The 14,357-nt window shown below is 38.5% G+C and overlaps 1 protein-coding gene across 2 annotated transcripts in view; it reads right to left on the bottom strand.

Moving 5' to 3' along the window:
* CSMD1 (CUB and Sushi multiple domains 1) overlaps nucleotides 1–14,357 on the bottom strand; it is a 1,060,835-nt gene that overhangs the window by 730,081 nt on the left and 316,397 nt on the right. The gene's annotated exons all lie outside the window — the stretch shown is intronic.

The raw sequence follows: 14,357 nt of genomic DNA, 5'->3' as shown, positions 1-14,357 counted from the left end.
GCTGAATTGCAAACCGCATTATGGGCTTTACCCTGATGCATCTTTAAACACTCACTGCAAAATTTCAAATGTGTCCTTGACGTTAAAACTGTCCCATGCTAACACATCTATGTGCTCTCCAGAAAACAATGAAAGAAAGATCTACTGAAGACTTTTTTTGGTGTGTGTTAGGACTTATTTTAAGACGAAGATAGGTAAATTTAGGACACCTAGAAGTAGATACTCAGGTCTTGACTCACTCAGAGATATTTCCTATAATTTCACGTAGCTTAGGCTATCTTGTCTATCCTCCAGGTGCTGCTTCAGAAAACCATGAATGTCATATGCTCAGTGTGATAAACATTAACTGACTAGAAAACAAACAAACCACCACATTTCCATTTGAGAGTTTCAGAAAAAATTACCTTACATTTCTCCTCTTACTAGTAGTCTTACCTTTACATACAAAAAGGAATTTTGGATAAGCTATAATAACATTCCAGTATTGCTTATAAGACAATTTTGCAAAATCTGGATATTTTTGAGGGCAAAATTGATTGAAGAAAAATGTTTAGATCCTTCATTGAAACATCACTAAACATAATTTGTTAGACCTGGCTGATACTAGTGAGATGATTTTTTAATGATTAATTTCTCATAATCAAGATATAAGAGAGCATTACTGTCCCACAAAAACAAAACTATACTGGTGGCTTAACTGATCACTAGTTAATTTCTGTATCATGCAATAGGGGTATGTGATTATGTATAGGATAATCCTGCCAGAAAACTGGCTCTTGTTCAAATTTCACCCGGAAAGAACTTCTTAGATGTTGAAAAAGATAATTAAAAACCCAAATAAACAAAAAAAACTCCAAACAAACAAACAAACAAAAAAACCACAAAAAAAATCCTGCCTTTTTTTAAATATCTAGGTGGTTAAGACAATCCATGTCTTGAAAAAAGAAAAACCAAAAACAAATTTAAAAGAAAACAACAAAAACCTTCTTGTTCTTGAAATTTATGGTACAATTAAGTTATAGTTCATTAATTGGCATCCAGAACTACAGAAGAGAAATAACAAATAACTGTAAGCTATGTACTAATAGAGCAGTATTACTGAGCTAGATGTTCTTTGCAAAATTAGGTTTATATAAGACCTCTTTCATATATAAAAATTCATAGGAGGAACTCCGTGCTTCAGTTCTTCCAATCAGCTGGTTCCCCATCTCTTGCCAATTTTGAGATTTTGAAAACAAATAGAACACTCAGAGATCAGAGCAAGAACTTTAAATACAGATAAAGGTATATAGTCAAGGTAACATAAGTCAGCAAAAAGCTTTCTGCAATTTCTTCCTTTCATTTTAAACAACATTTTCTCCCATATGGTAATTAGCTGTTTGCTCTAATCTTTTTACCTTCTGTGTACTTGTCAACCTAATATTCCTATTCTTTTCCACCTCATTTACTCCAATTCCAGAAATAACCAGGTTGATTTTCCCCTCAGTCTTCAAACTGCAGAACCACCATAAGGCTTGCCACATCTTATGTTCGTGCTTTTGTATGTTCTCTCACCTTCACTAGACATTGCAGTTTTTAGGGAAATGTGCCTCTTGTTCTATTTAATAAATTAGAGTGGTTATCTCTTCTGCCCTACATCTGGAGTGTACTCTCTGACAGTTCATATTTAACTGAGGTATGTATTCTCTGATCTTACTTACATGTCTCGCTCGTCTTTGAGAAGCGATTCAAAGAGTTCTTGTTTTAAGGGATGGGCTTTGGAGTTTTTTTGGACAGCACTACAAGTATTTCCTGCATTTAACATTTCTTGCTAAATAACAGGAAAATAGCATGCATTGTAGGGAAAGAAAGGAAAATCAGCTTGAGTCAGAAGCAGCTAGCCTCAACATTTCACACTGCATGGGAGAACTAAAAAAAGATCCCACAATAAAAAGAGAAAAAAAAAAAAAAAGTTGTATCAGTGCAGAACTACAAAGCTTTTGCTTCTTCATTCCTGTTTTCTCCACTTGGTCTGGATTTGGTTCATATAAATGAATTTATCTCAGCTGTGAGTGGACATCCTGAGTTCTGCTATGATTTCTACACCAACCTGCTTTGATTCTGTTATGTGTCACTTCCACAGTATGGATTCTTAGAAGCCAAACATTTTTTTCTATAGCATCCTCACTGAAATACCAGAAGATCATTCTTTAGGCTGATATTGCAATTCACATTTAAGGAAGACAAATATATTCTATAGCCTAAGTCAGTGCACATAAATGTTTTGCAGACTTACAAGTGTGAGAGACTGGAATGTTAATGGTTGATGACTTAAAACATTCTTGCCATTTGTGGAGGCAGCAGGGTGCTTTGCCAGGCTGGGTTTGCACACCCACCCACCCACCCAAGGGGGACAAGGAGTTACCGTGTGTGCTGGGTTTTGAACCAGGTAAGGGAGAAGGTGGGTAAAAAGCAGACCCTGCAGAGGCAGGGCAGTGCTCTTTACCATTAATGTCTTTCTGTTTTACAACTGGCTCGGTTCTAAAACTGCCCCCCATCTACCTTCTCTGAGGAAGGCATGGGAAATTTACATTCAGAGGGGATGTTCACACATAGGTCTAAAGGTATTTGTCCCTTCAGATGGGGCATAACTGGCCCGACCATGCTGACATGAGAGGCAATGTCTGTCTGGAAACCCCTGGCTCCAGAAGCATGCCCAGAGTCAGTTCTGGGGGCTGCCACCAGAGGACTGTGGAAGACCAGTGGTGCTGCTACAGTGTAAAATACCCATCCCCAGGGGTGGAACCTGGGCTTTCCACAAAAAGCTGAAGTTAACCCACTGAGCTCATGTTTTTGGGCTTCCCCCTCCTGCAACAGACCAAGATGGCAACCATGACTCTGACCAAGACACAGACAATCAAGTCTCATTGCTGCATCCATGGGCAGTGTTATTTTTCTACTCCTTCTCTCTTTTGTATACATTTTTCTAAAGTGTTTATTTTATGCTTTTACATTGCTATGTTACTAAAGATAATAACAACCAAAAGGGCTACACACCTGCTTTCCTTTGCAACGCAACTGTTCTAAAATAAACCCTACACATATAAACAGTCATTCAGTTTTGCTTAAATCTAACCTCTCCCAAGGTTTCTATTAATAAGAAACTCGGTTAGCCTCATCTTCGGGGTTGGTTGTAACTATAGGAAAAGGCAAATATGTGAGTAAACTTCAAGTATGCCAACTTGAAGTGTATTTTATCGAGATCTTTAAATTGCACTAATCCAAAAAACATTTACAGAAAAGTCTTTAATAGAAAAATTCATCAGATTACGCAGGTGCTTCTATGTCTTGCCTGCCTGGGCATCCCTAGCCAGCTGTGCTGCAGGTGAAAGGGCAGGGGCAGCAGTGGTGGCAGCCCCCCCTTCCCAGTGCCCCTCATGAAGAGAGGTGTTCAACAGTGCCAGCACCACTGCGGCCACTGCTGCCCACACAACAGTGGTGGGACCGCCTGGCCAGCAGCAGAAGCATGGCAAGTGATTCCCTGATGCAGAACTTAGAGAACATGGGCTTCTTGACTCTGCAAGATTTTGCAAAAATCTTTAAATTAGTGGAACTTAACAATGCGACAGTTTTTCTTCTGGTTGTAGAAGAGGAGGAAGTGAAGGCATGTGAGGGAAAACAACATGGCGACACCAAGGTCAGTGGGGAAAAAAGGAGGGGGAGAAGCTGTTTAAAGCATTAGAGCCAAAATTCTTCTGCAAGCTGTAGTGAGGACTATGGTAAAACAAACTGTTCCTATGTAATACATGAAGTCCACAGGGAATGCAGAGATCTACTTGCAGCCCGTAGGAAAAGTGCTTATGCCAGAGGAGGCGGATGTCAGAGAAAGCTGCCGTCCAGTGGGAGACCTGAATAGGGAGAGAGAGTCTCTGCTTCCAGAGACAGAGAGAGCCCTTGCTTCCAGACTAGAGCAGCCTATCCTTAAAAGACTGCACCCTGCAGATGAGTGACCCATGCCAGAACAGTTTTGGGATGACTGCCCAAGGGAGGGACCTCACAGCATAACAGAAAACCACAGCATAACAGAGAAATGACTTCTCTCCCGGGGCAAGCAGAAGATCTTGACTGACGAACTGACCAAAACCCCCACATCCAGTCTCCCCATGCTGTCCGTGGGAAGGAGGGAGGGGCTGGGGGAAAAGGTGTTTTAAAGGTTTATTTTACTTCTCATTATCCTCCTCTGACACTGTTAATAATAAATTTACTTTGTACCTTTAAATTTGAACCTGCCTCTCCCTTAGAGTGTTTTTTTTCTCCCAATCCTTATCTCAACTCATGAGCCCTTCATTATTTTCCCTCTCCTCTGCTCAAGGAGGTAGCAGGAGAGGGTAAGAGAAGGACTTTCATGGGTCCCTGGCATTTGGCCAGTGTCACACCATGGCACTCACTAACCCTAATCAACAGATGGGAAGGAGAAAATAAGACAGAAATGTTCCTCAGTCAGGAGATCACAGACAAGGAGATAAATTACTAATTATTGTCACGAGCCAAACAGATTTGACTTGGGGAAAATTAGTTTATTTTATTACCAATTAGAGTATGTTTGGACTATGAGAAACAAAGATAGATTAGTCAAAACGCTTTCTCCCCAGGCTCAACTTTATTTCTTTCTTCCCAACTCCTCCACATCTTCCCTTAGCCAGTGTAGAGAAATGGGGCTAGGGCTGATTGACAACTTCTGCTACCTCAGTCTTACCTTGGTCCACCATGGGCTTTCCACAGGCTGTGGTTTCTTCAGGACACATCCTCCCCTTGCTCCACCGTGGCCTCTTCCAGAGGCCACAGTGGAATCTGTGCTCCGGTGCCTGCAGCACCTCCTTTCTCCCCTTCTCACACCTTGGAGGTCTCACAGCTGCTTCTCTCACTTGTTTTTCCCCCCTTTTTCTCTGTAGTATTTTCTCTCCTTTCTTACACGTGTTTCCCGAGGTGCCCCTGCCCCAGCTGTGTCTCAGCCACACCCTGTGGTGGGAGGTTGGATCCAGTTGGAACCGGCTGGAGCAGCCCCAGCCTCCCCTCACAGAGCTCCACAGGCCTGGGCACCCACACCCTGTGCAGCCTCTATGATACAGGCAGAGAACGCTTCAGTGCACCGCAATTTATGAATTAAAAAGTCAAATAATTATTACGTTATCTTACTAATTAATAATTAGAATCAGTTTAAACTATCTGAATGTCCGGACAGAAGAGAAGCTACAGCAGTTATTTACAAGAGGGAGGTAACTCCAATTATTGCACCGAAAACAGCAGCAGTGCTATGACAGCACATTTACAGGACACATATCCATAACATGACCTTTTACAAAGCCACTGGCTGTCAGCAATAAGAAGAGTTACCCACAGGGTAAGACACCAAATGGTCTTAAAGCCAAAAGATCAGCACATCCATTCCAAAATACCAGGCTTTTACCTGCCACCTGTGAAATCACAGAAGCCTTGTCCTAATAATTTACATCCATTCTGTTGCCTAAAGGAAGTCAAGATTTAAAACCGGAGACAGCATCTCATGTGTAAAGGTAGCAGAAGAAGCTATTGTAAGACTAGTACAAGATCCATAATTTATAATTGATTTTCTATCACAGAAGATAAATATATATAATTAATTTCTTTTTAGTCCCATTGCCCCAGATTCAAATTTTTTTTCTTTAAGTCACAGAAAAATGGAAGATAAAGACAGCAAATTGTTCAAGCTTAACTAAAACTAAATTGCAGGAATTATAACATTAATATTTTGCTAGTAGAGTATCCTGGTTTAGGGCAAATTTGGGAGGAAACTCCAAAAGCAGTCCCATTAGAAAGCAGATTCAAGTGACCCCTCTCCCAGCTGGCTCAGGAAAAGATTTCCTTGGAGAAAAGTGGAAAAAATATGTTTATTTAACAAGCAAAGTATTCCAAAGCATAAAAAATGAATGCTATTAACAAATAAAACTTCTCACTGTTCTGAAGAGATGGTCAATTCAGAAAGTTCTTGTCATGGGGGTGTAACTTGGCTCATTGTCTCTTATCAGTCCCTTCTGTGGTAGAAAATGCGACGATGGGCCAAAGGTGTGAGCTCCAGGTCTTTTCCTGGGTTTTCAGTGCAGAGCAGGTTTGAACAGTTCCAAAAAAAAAAAAAAAAAAGCACAGTCCAGGGAACTTCTCTTCCTCAGCTAGCTGAAAACTAACCAAAAAGCAAAGGAGAGCTCTCTCCCGCTGTCTGTTCATGCTGCAGACAGCCAGTTCAGGAACAGGAACGGGGAGGAGTGAGTGCAGCTTCTGAAAACAAACTCCACACTTCTCTCCCTCACTTTGCTCTTGGAACCAGTCTTAAAGGTGCAAAACTTATTTCTGGGCTAAACAGATGAATGAGGATACAAATCAGCATCATAAAGTCACCCTAGGACATAAAGGAAGGTCCCTTTTTATCCAAACTCACCAAGTTCATTCATTAAACAGAAAAAAAAGCTGAATGCTTTTGATGTATTTGGCCTCAAGGAAAAGCAGTTGGTTTCTCTAGGTGCCACCAAAGAGCCAAAGGTCCATGTCTGCTGTGGGAAGCCCTGATGGTGTGCAGCAGCCTGTGACCAGTTCAGTGAGTCCCTAAAGGAGCAGGAACACATGGCATGACCTGTCCAATGCCAAACCAGCACACAGCTGGGAGGGGAACTGAAGACATGGCACCTCCCAGGCATGGGCTTGGGAGCCAGGGGCTTCCAGAGGGTGCAGCTGCTGGCAAAGGCAAGGCCACCAAGGCTCCAAGTGGCTCTAGCCCGGTAGTACCACATGAGCAGAAAGCAATTCCCAGAGCACTGGCTGCTGGTGGATGGGCCTAGTGGGGTTGTTACTCATGTGAAGGATTTGCCCAGTGGGAAAACACAGCACTTCCCCACAGCCACAGGCACCAACAGAGGAAAACAGCTGGTTCATGTCTCAGGTGCTGGCAGTCACCAGGACTGGTGACTGCTGAACAAATGAACCAGTGGGCTACAGCACTGTGCTATGGCCATGCAGAAATGCCTTATATTTTCTTACTATTTCTACCTACTGTACACAAAATGCAGCCACATAAATGGTTTCATATGTCTGTGTGCTAAATGACATGGAAAGAAAACATCAGCTAATATTTGATAAAACTGGTCACAAACAAAGCAATGCTTTATAGTGTCAAAAATCAAAGCGATACCAAAACCATTACTGTCAGAGAATTAAAACTAATGTTTTACCTTCAAAAGAAGTAAGTTATTTCACTAACTATAACACTAATGATTTTTTGTGCTTGAGAAAAAAACAGCTGAAACTCCTAAGTCATGTATTCCAGGTTATTAACTATATAACCATAAATTAAGTCAAGAAAACAATGATCTTTCAGGGATTTTTTCACCCATGTTTTTTCAAACATTTTAAGATATGTTCTTAGAAAACCTTTGCACTAGTCATTCTAAGCTTCATTATGTGACTTATGTCTGTTTACTCTCACATATGGATGTCACATCAGTCATCCTTTTGGAAAGTGCGTACTATTAATCCACACGAGTGTATATAGGTATCTCTTATTTGGCATAACTTTACTTGGGAAGCCAGCTTGCCTTTCCTACATCAGAAGGCTTTAAGAGAGTTCTACATCAGGCTGGGAACAGCTTTGCATCAACAAACCATTGCTCCAACTTCAGAATAAATGAGGATGAATTTTATTTGAAACTTCATTCATCCATAATGCCATAAATTATATTCTTGATCCCACTTGTGAGTTGCTTGGAAATGAAAAATGTACAGAATTTTTAAAGTCAAAACCCAAACAAACAGAACCACAAAACAAAAACAAAAACAAACCCAAAACACTTTAAAAAATTAAAAAAAAAAAACAAACCCAAAACCAAAGAAAAAAGTTGGAACTTACAAACCCTCAAAACCCTGTCAAAGGAAAATTATATTTTATGCCTCTACTAAATGAAATTTAGACAGAGGGAAAGTCTGTGAAGAGGACTCTTTTTACAGGCCAGGTACTAATAATTGAAAGATTACCCACATTTCCACTTCTCTAGCTTTTATAAGGTCACTTTATGTTAGCATATCACCTCACCTCTACAAAAACCAGTGGCATGAAGTCAGTGTAAATGGAATAACAACAAGTTGCTTAGAAATGCTGCAACACACAAAAACTGCCTGAAGGGGGGAAAATATATCAATTTCTAGAGCTTCTTTTAACATTTTTACAAATTGGATTACAGTAGTATTGCTGGCTGAAAAATCCCCGACTAGCTTTTTTTGGTGGTTCTACTTTAGGCAAAGGCCTTAAGGCAAAAGAAAATATGCGAGCAAGTATTTGAATAGATAAAAACAGCATATTTGTCCTTAGCAGCAGTAGGGAGGTAGCTAAAAAAACACATTACTGTCCAAATACGAGTGTATTTAACAAGCAGTTTATATAGTGTTCAATGCCCCTTCTGTAAGGAAGGCTGAATATTTGTGCCCAGAAGTGCACAAATTTACTCTAGAAGTGTGTGAAGCTGCAAATATGGCTTATGATACACAGGAAAATTTTGAATATTGACATATCTTTGCAGATTTTCATTATCTATTTTGCCCAGGCTGGATGAGCTGGCTTTTTTTTTTTTTTTTTTTTTGTTATTGCTCAATACAAAATACATGCTTACCACTGAAATCTTAATAAAAATTATGAAGACCATTCAGATCACAGTTCACCAATGCAAATGACTTCAATCTAGTATTTGTAAGGGGCTTATAAGAAAGGTAGTAAACTTCCTAATAATGTCCATTGCAACAGGGCTAGAGTTTTAAACTTAAGGAGAGTAGATTTAAATTAGATACAAGGAAGAAGTTTTTTTTATTTTGAGGGTTGTGCAACACTGGAACAGTTGCCCAGAGAGGTGACAGCTCTTTCCTGAAAACATGGAAACATTCAAGTTCAGGTTGGTCAGGGCTCTGAGGAATGGGGTAGAGTTGAAGATGTCACAGCTTGTGCAGGGGGCACTGGGCAAGACAACCTTTAAAGGTCCCTTCCAACCCAAAGTATTCTGTAATTCTGTGACTCTAGGAATTCAGCTACATTGCAACATATGGACAGATCCAGAGTTAGGGGACTAGGATGGATTTATTTAAATATGTAAACTCAAAAGTAACTTAAAATACTGTACAATTTTCTTATTTTAAGCAATGCATTTTTTGGCAAAAGAACTTTAAGTGTTGTCCAGATCATTTGGAATTCTATTGGAAATATTTTTTATAGCTATAAGACAAAAAGCTGCGCTTAAGGAAGAACAACTGATGAAGTTCCAAACACAAAAGTTGTTGGATGAATCAAGTGACACCCTTCCTTCACCTTCTGTGTCTTTCCAAACTATGTACCTGTTCAGCTTAAAGAATCTTCTCAGAGTGTTTTTATATGTTACACATATTAAAAATATGTCCCCATGAGATTTGTCACTTGATAAAATAATGTATCCTGTTTCAGAACTGAGGAAAGGATTTTCCTTTGCTGTCACCTCATTATGACTTTGGTTTTTTTCCCCTGAAGTTAATTGTTCTGACAACTCTATTTTAAAGGGGTCAGGCTTTGACAGTTTTAGACTACCTGCACAAAGCTCACTATATTAACTTTCTACTCCTATGTTTTTACTCCCAAGAGCTATGACATTCTTCTTTCCTATGCAAACCTTTGAAGTCTGTCTATTATTTCTACCCATCATACTCAAAGTTTAGTACAGTATGTATCATTTATTACTTGAATACTTCCTGTCAAAACTGCTGCTTGGTTTGTTTGTCCTTTATAAGAAAGAAACCTAGCGGGTATCTCAGTGAGTCATAAAGTTCATTTTATCTAAATTTAACTTTTAAAAAAACTACTTTGAAGCTAACTAGTTTTGATAGTTTCAAGTGGCACTTAAAAAGAAGCAGTTGCTGCTACTAATATGAAATAATGATCAATTCTGGAAATCTTTGAGCATTATGTGGGTGCTTTGGGCTAACTCTTTACTTATTGTATTAAGCATCATATATTCTTCTTTTTCTTCATTATGTCACTTGTCATCTCCTTCAGACATTTTTTTGCAGTATTCAAAACCTTCAGGAAGACAAGTCATCTGTGTAGTTCAGTGCTTAAATTTAAACATAAAGCCTATGTAGAGCATGAGTGGGCTGTCAAAGAAAAGAGGGAGGTGCTGCACATACAAGAATATCTGACACAGGCAATCAAGACACAGAGACGTGGACTTACACCAGTAAATCCATTTAGAATGTACATAGGTGGGACTGGAGGGAAAAGCAGTGGCACAGCTGCTTTCTTATCCTGTAACAAGGATCACATACCATGGCAAAGATCCATAATACTTACAGTTCATGATGCACCTGTGAAAGCTGGAGTTACTTGTTAGTATACACTGAAGTGTATACTTGTTAGTATACACTTTTGTATCTTTGCTGACTTTTTCACCCATGCCAAAAATATTTTACTATCACATTTTTGATAGCTTTGTTTTTCTACACCAGCATTTGGCATAGCAGTTAATGAATCTCAGACTGCTGTGACTTTTATTACCAGGATTCCTCCCTTAACTTTTAAAGCAAAAATCTTTATGTTGAAATGTCAACTTATTTTCAGAATATTCCTCCCTTGTACAGATTCTACTGCAGTATATGGTGTCATTTAAAGTACTGAATTCCTATTGTGATCTACCTCAAGTTGCTAGTATGCATACAGATTTTAATGTTTACCCTCAAAGTGCCCTCTCTGTGCTATCACCTTATCAGTGTGCCCTCTAATCAGATCTTCAACAAATTCAGAAGTAAAGAAGCAGAACAATCTCTTGTTAAATTTCATAGTGAAAAAAAATCACATTCCAAGAGCAAGTTACAAACACACCTTAATTGAGAGATATTTCATCTTTCTCTCAGAGCATTTTTTGTGCTTATATTTTAAGTCACCTCAGTAGAGGTTTGCCCTAGGATGCATAATTTGATGCTTGAGCTCCTCCTATCAGGACATTTTATCTTGTTCTCCTGTCCTGTAATCCTTACATATATATCATTTCAGGCATAATGATCATCATTGAGATTATCTATAGTAATATCATTTTTAGTTTGGAACAAATTGTTTCTTATGGATGACTTACCCTAACTGTGTTCAGGTGAGTCATATTTTGCTAGTTTAAAACGTTCTCATTCTAAGTGCTCCTTCCAAAGAAATGGTGTATTGATGTATGCAAAGCCTTTTTTGTTTTTGCTCATACTTTCAATTCCAGCAAAATTTCCCTTAACATTTTATTATAATATTTGTGCATTAGACCCTATTCCATAGTTACCAGAAACAAGGTATACATTGGGCAAATTTTGTCATTAAACTTATGCAGGAAAGTGGCAATGCTCTGCATTTTCTGTTAGCTTACATGTCACTTACTCCTGCAGATGCTCAAGTGACAGCTGCCTGAAGCTGCCATTAGCTACTCATGTGTGTCCAGATGTTTCAGAATCTTAAATCTGGGGTTTAAGTCTTAAACGGATCTTAAATCTTAGGGGTTTACCTTTAACATATATTGGATACCACTGAAGTGCTCTGCAGGGCCCTGACATCAGTTTGTACAGGCAGCCTACAGGCTCCACAGAAGTACCTACAAGAAGAGATGGAGTGGGCATATATAACATTACTTGATAGGGAGGAAGCCAATGATAAAAGAAATACTATTAAAGGAAAGTGTTTTAGGTTTAATTTTCCATCTTAATTTTCAGTTTTTCTTACTAATTTGAATGAGTTTAGCTAAAACACGGTCTTAGAATTGAATTTTTATTTGGGTGTATCTATCTGTTTTTACTGGTTCATATTTATGTAGAATAGTTTGTAATACTTTGCTTTTTCTCATTAAAGTGCTGACTTCTGCAAATTGTTGTTATTTCAATATGGAAAAAGAGGTCTGTGGTGAGATAGCTTCTCAAGCCTCTGATGCCCTTTGTGGCTAGAGAAGGGTTTAAATACCAAACCACTGCAGAAGGTTTCCCATGCTATGGAACAGTCTCAGCATGAGCAGTTCTTAGGTTTCCCCCGACAGACAAGGTGCTCATATGGAGGTTTCTGACCTCTCCAAGTAGCGAGTGGTAGAGAAACAAGGAAGAGAAGTATGAAATAGCTAAGCAGGAGTAGCTGCTATTTGGATGGATGACAGAACAAAAAGCAAGAGAACTACTGAGACCAAAATAATAATGGGTTTCAGGGAAGCCATCTATGCAACTAAGAAAAGTGTAAGATGTGAGTGAATGCTGTTTATGCGAAAGAGGAAGAAAAAAAAACTGTGGGAAGGAGTGTCAAGTTTTAAGGGAAAAGAAGGTTAAATCAAAGAATGTGGCTTATTTGACGCACATTCTCAGAGAAGAGATTACAGGGAATGTTAGTAGAGACTACTAAATAGAGAAACACGTGAAATAAATCCTTCAAAAATGAAGAACTTTTGCTGGAATTTTTAAAGCTTCCTTTTTTAAAAGTTCCAGATTCAATGAAGCTGCAAATGAAGGAATAAGCCTGTCTCCAGAAATCAACTCCTGCATTGAATGAACATCTAAACCAACCTGTTTGTCTAACAGCTAAGAAAGAAGCCTAGCCGGATTTACCAGCATGACAAAAGTCTGTAATTTTTACATACCTCTCAAGAAAAAGACTGTCTGGACTGAGATGAGAGATGAGATGATATGGGGGTGTGAAAGGCAAGTGAGAAAACTGTAAGATTATAGGCAATTCCTTCTGCTACTGAAATAGAATAAAAAGACAAATTCCAGCCAAGAAGACAGAACGCCAATCAACTGTAAATGCTGCCTTTCTTGGCATTGCTCTTAAAGCTGTCATGGTTTACAGAGTTAAGGTTAGCTCAGAGGTCAAGGGTCCATGTAAAGGCTGGGTCCCTGTTTCAAACAGCCAAACAAAAATGAGAATTGAAGTTGCAAATATAAATTCCAAAAGAAAAAGCAAAATAGGAGGGGATATTTAATAAAGTTAAAGAGGTGTTGAAAAAAAAATAGGCAGAGAATAAATCCCACCTAACTTCTTTGGTGCTGTTTTTAGTTTCTCCTACCACTTTGTATTTCCCATAATACTGTAGTATGATGAAAATATTTGAGTTCCCTTCTCTGTCTGTTCTTTTTATTCCTTAGTGAGCTGTCATTTATTTTAATTCTGGGGAAAGGGCAGCTAGGGTGGGAGGGTGGTGTGTTATTACACTTACTAGCAGACTCCAGTGAGTGCTTTTATTAGTCTGCCATTATTTAACCTCCTTTCCTTAGAAACCTGTATTTGATCACAGAATGAAAGAGTATGTGGACCAAGTAACCTAATGAAGTTTCAGCTTTATCTGCTACAGATCTGTAGCTGCAGTTTTATTGGTACTGTTGGCTAACAAAAACCTATCCTTTATTGATTTCTTGATGGAACTGTGTTATTCAGTTCTGAACATGAGAGCACTTTGATCCTTTAATTCTCATGTTCGGTAGTATTAAAAGGTTTTATGCTATTTGTATCCTTTGATCTGGGATCTGCCTTTCCATTATGAAACTCCACCTATCAAAATAAGTCACTTCTCCTTCCATGTCAGCATCTGTTCTGGAGGTGGCTTTGGTTTTGTTGCCATATGAAAAAGAACAACTGCTGTGATAAAATTGTGATTCTCATTGAACATTTTTCCTATTTATGAAAAAAATTATGCAGGATATGTAAAACAAAATGAATTTTTTTGGGGGATATGTAAAGTAATTTTAATGTATTCTTCATGGCTACATTTAATTTTTAGCTGCTCCTTCTAGTCTCTTTGGTGACAGATACCATATGATTCCTCTCAGGATATGTGTATTTGGGATGTAGTTTCTCTGTTCTAGAAAATTTTTATAATAAAAATCCTCTTCTTACTTCTTAATGATAAGAAGAATTTGTGGGATGTCATTGTTCTCCCATGACTAGGTTTTTTAAGTCTTTGAGGAATGAGGAAATACTGTGCAATTTTAACTCTCCTACATCCCAGGAGAAAATTCCTGAAAAAATGTCTCTTCTGATACAGGTGGTAGTAGCTGCAATAATAGTAGATTTTTCATTTTAAGGAAAAAAAACTTGTACTTGTGAGCAATTTCCTTTCTACATTTTACTGAATTAATTACAAGCTTATAAAATGTTGACAAAACCGTATCATTTCTATTGAAAAAGATCTCCCAATGAAAGACTGCAGTACTAACCCTGTCGTTTATATAGGAAACACATTCACTTAATGACTGAAAAGAATAATGTATACAATAATGATGACATAACAGAATAACGCAGAAAAATCTGCAGTCACAGCCTCTTAAATTTACATTAA

The sequence above is a fragment of the Melospiza melodia genome, chromosome 3 (genome assembly GCF_035770615.1).
Source record: "Melospiza melodia melodia isolate bMelMel2 chromosome 3, bMelMel2.pri, whole genome shotgun sequence".
Classification (NCBI taxonomy): domain Eukaryota; kingdom Metazoa; phylum Chordata; class Aves; order Passeriformes; family Passerellidae; genus Melospiza; species Melospiza melodia.
Note: the sequence above shows the minus strand (reverse complement) of the source record. Positions and strands in the feature narration are given on the sequence as shown.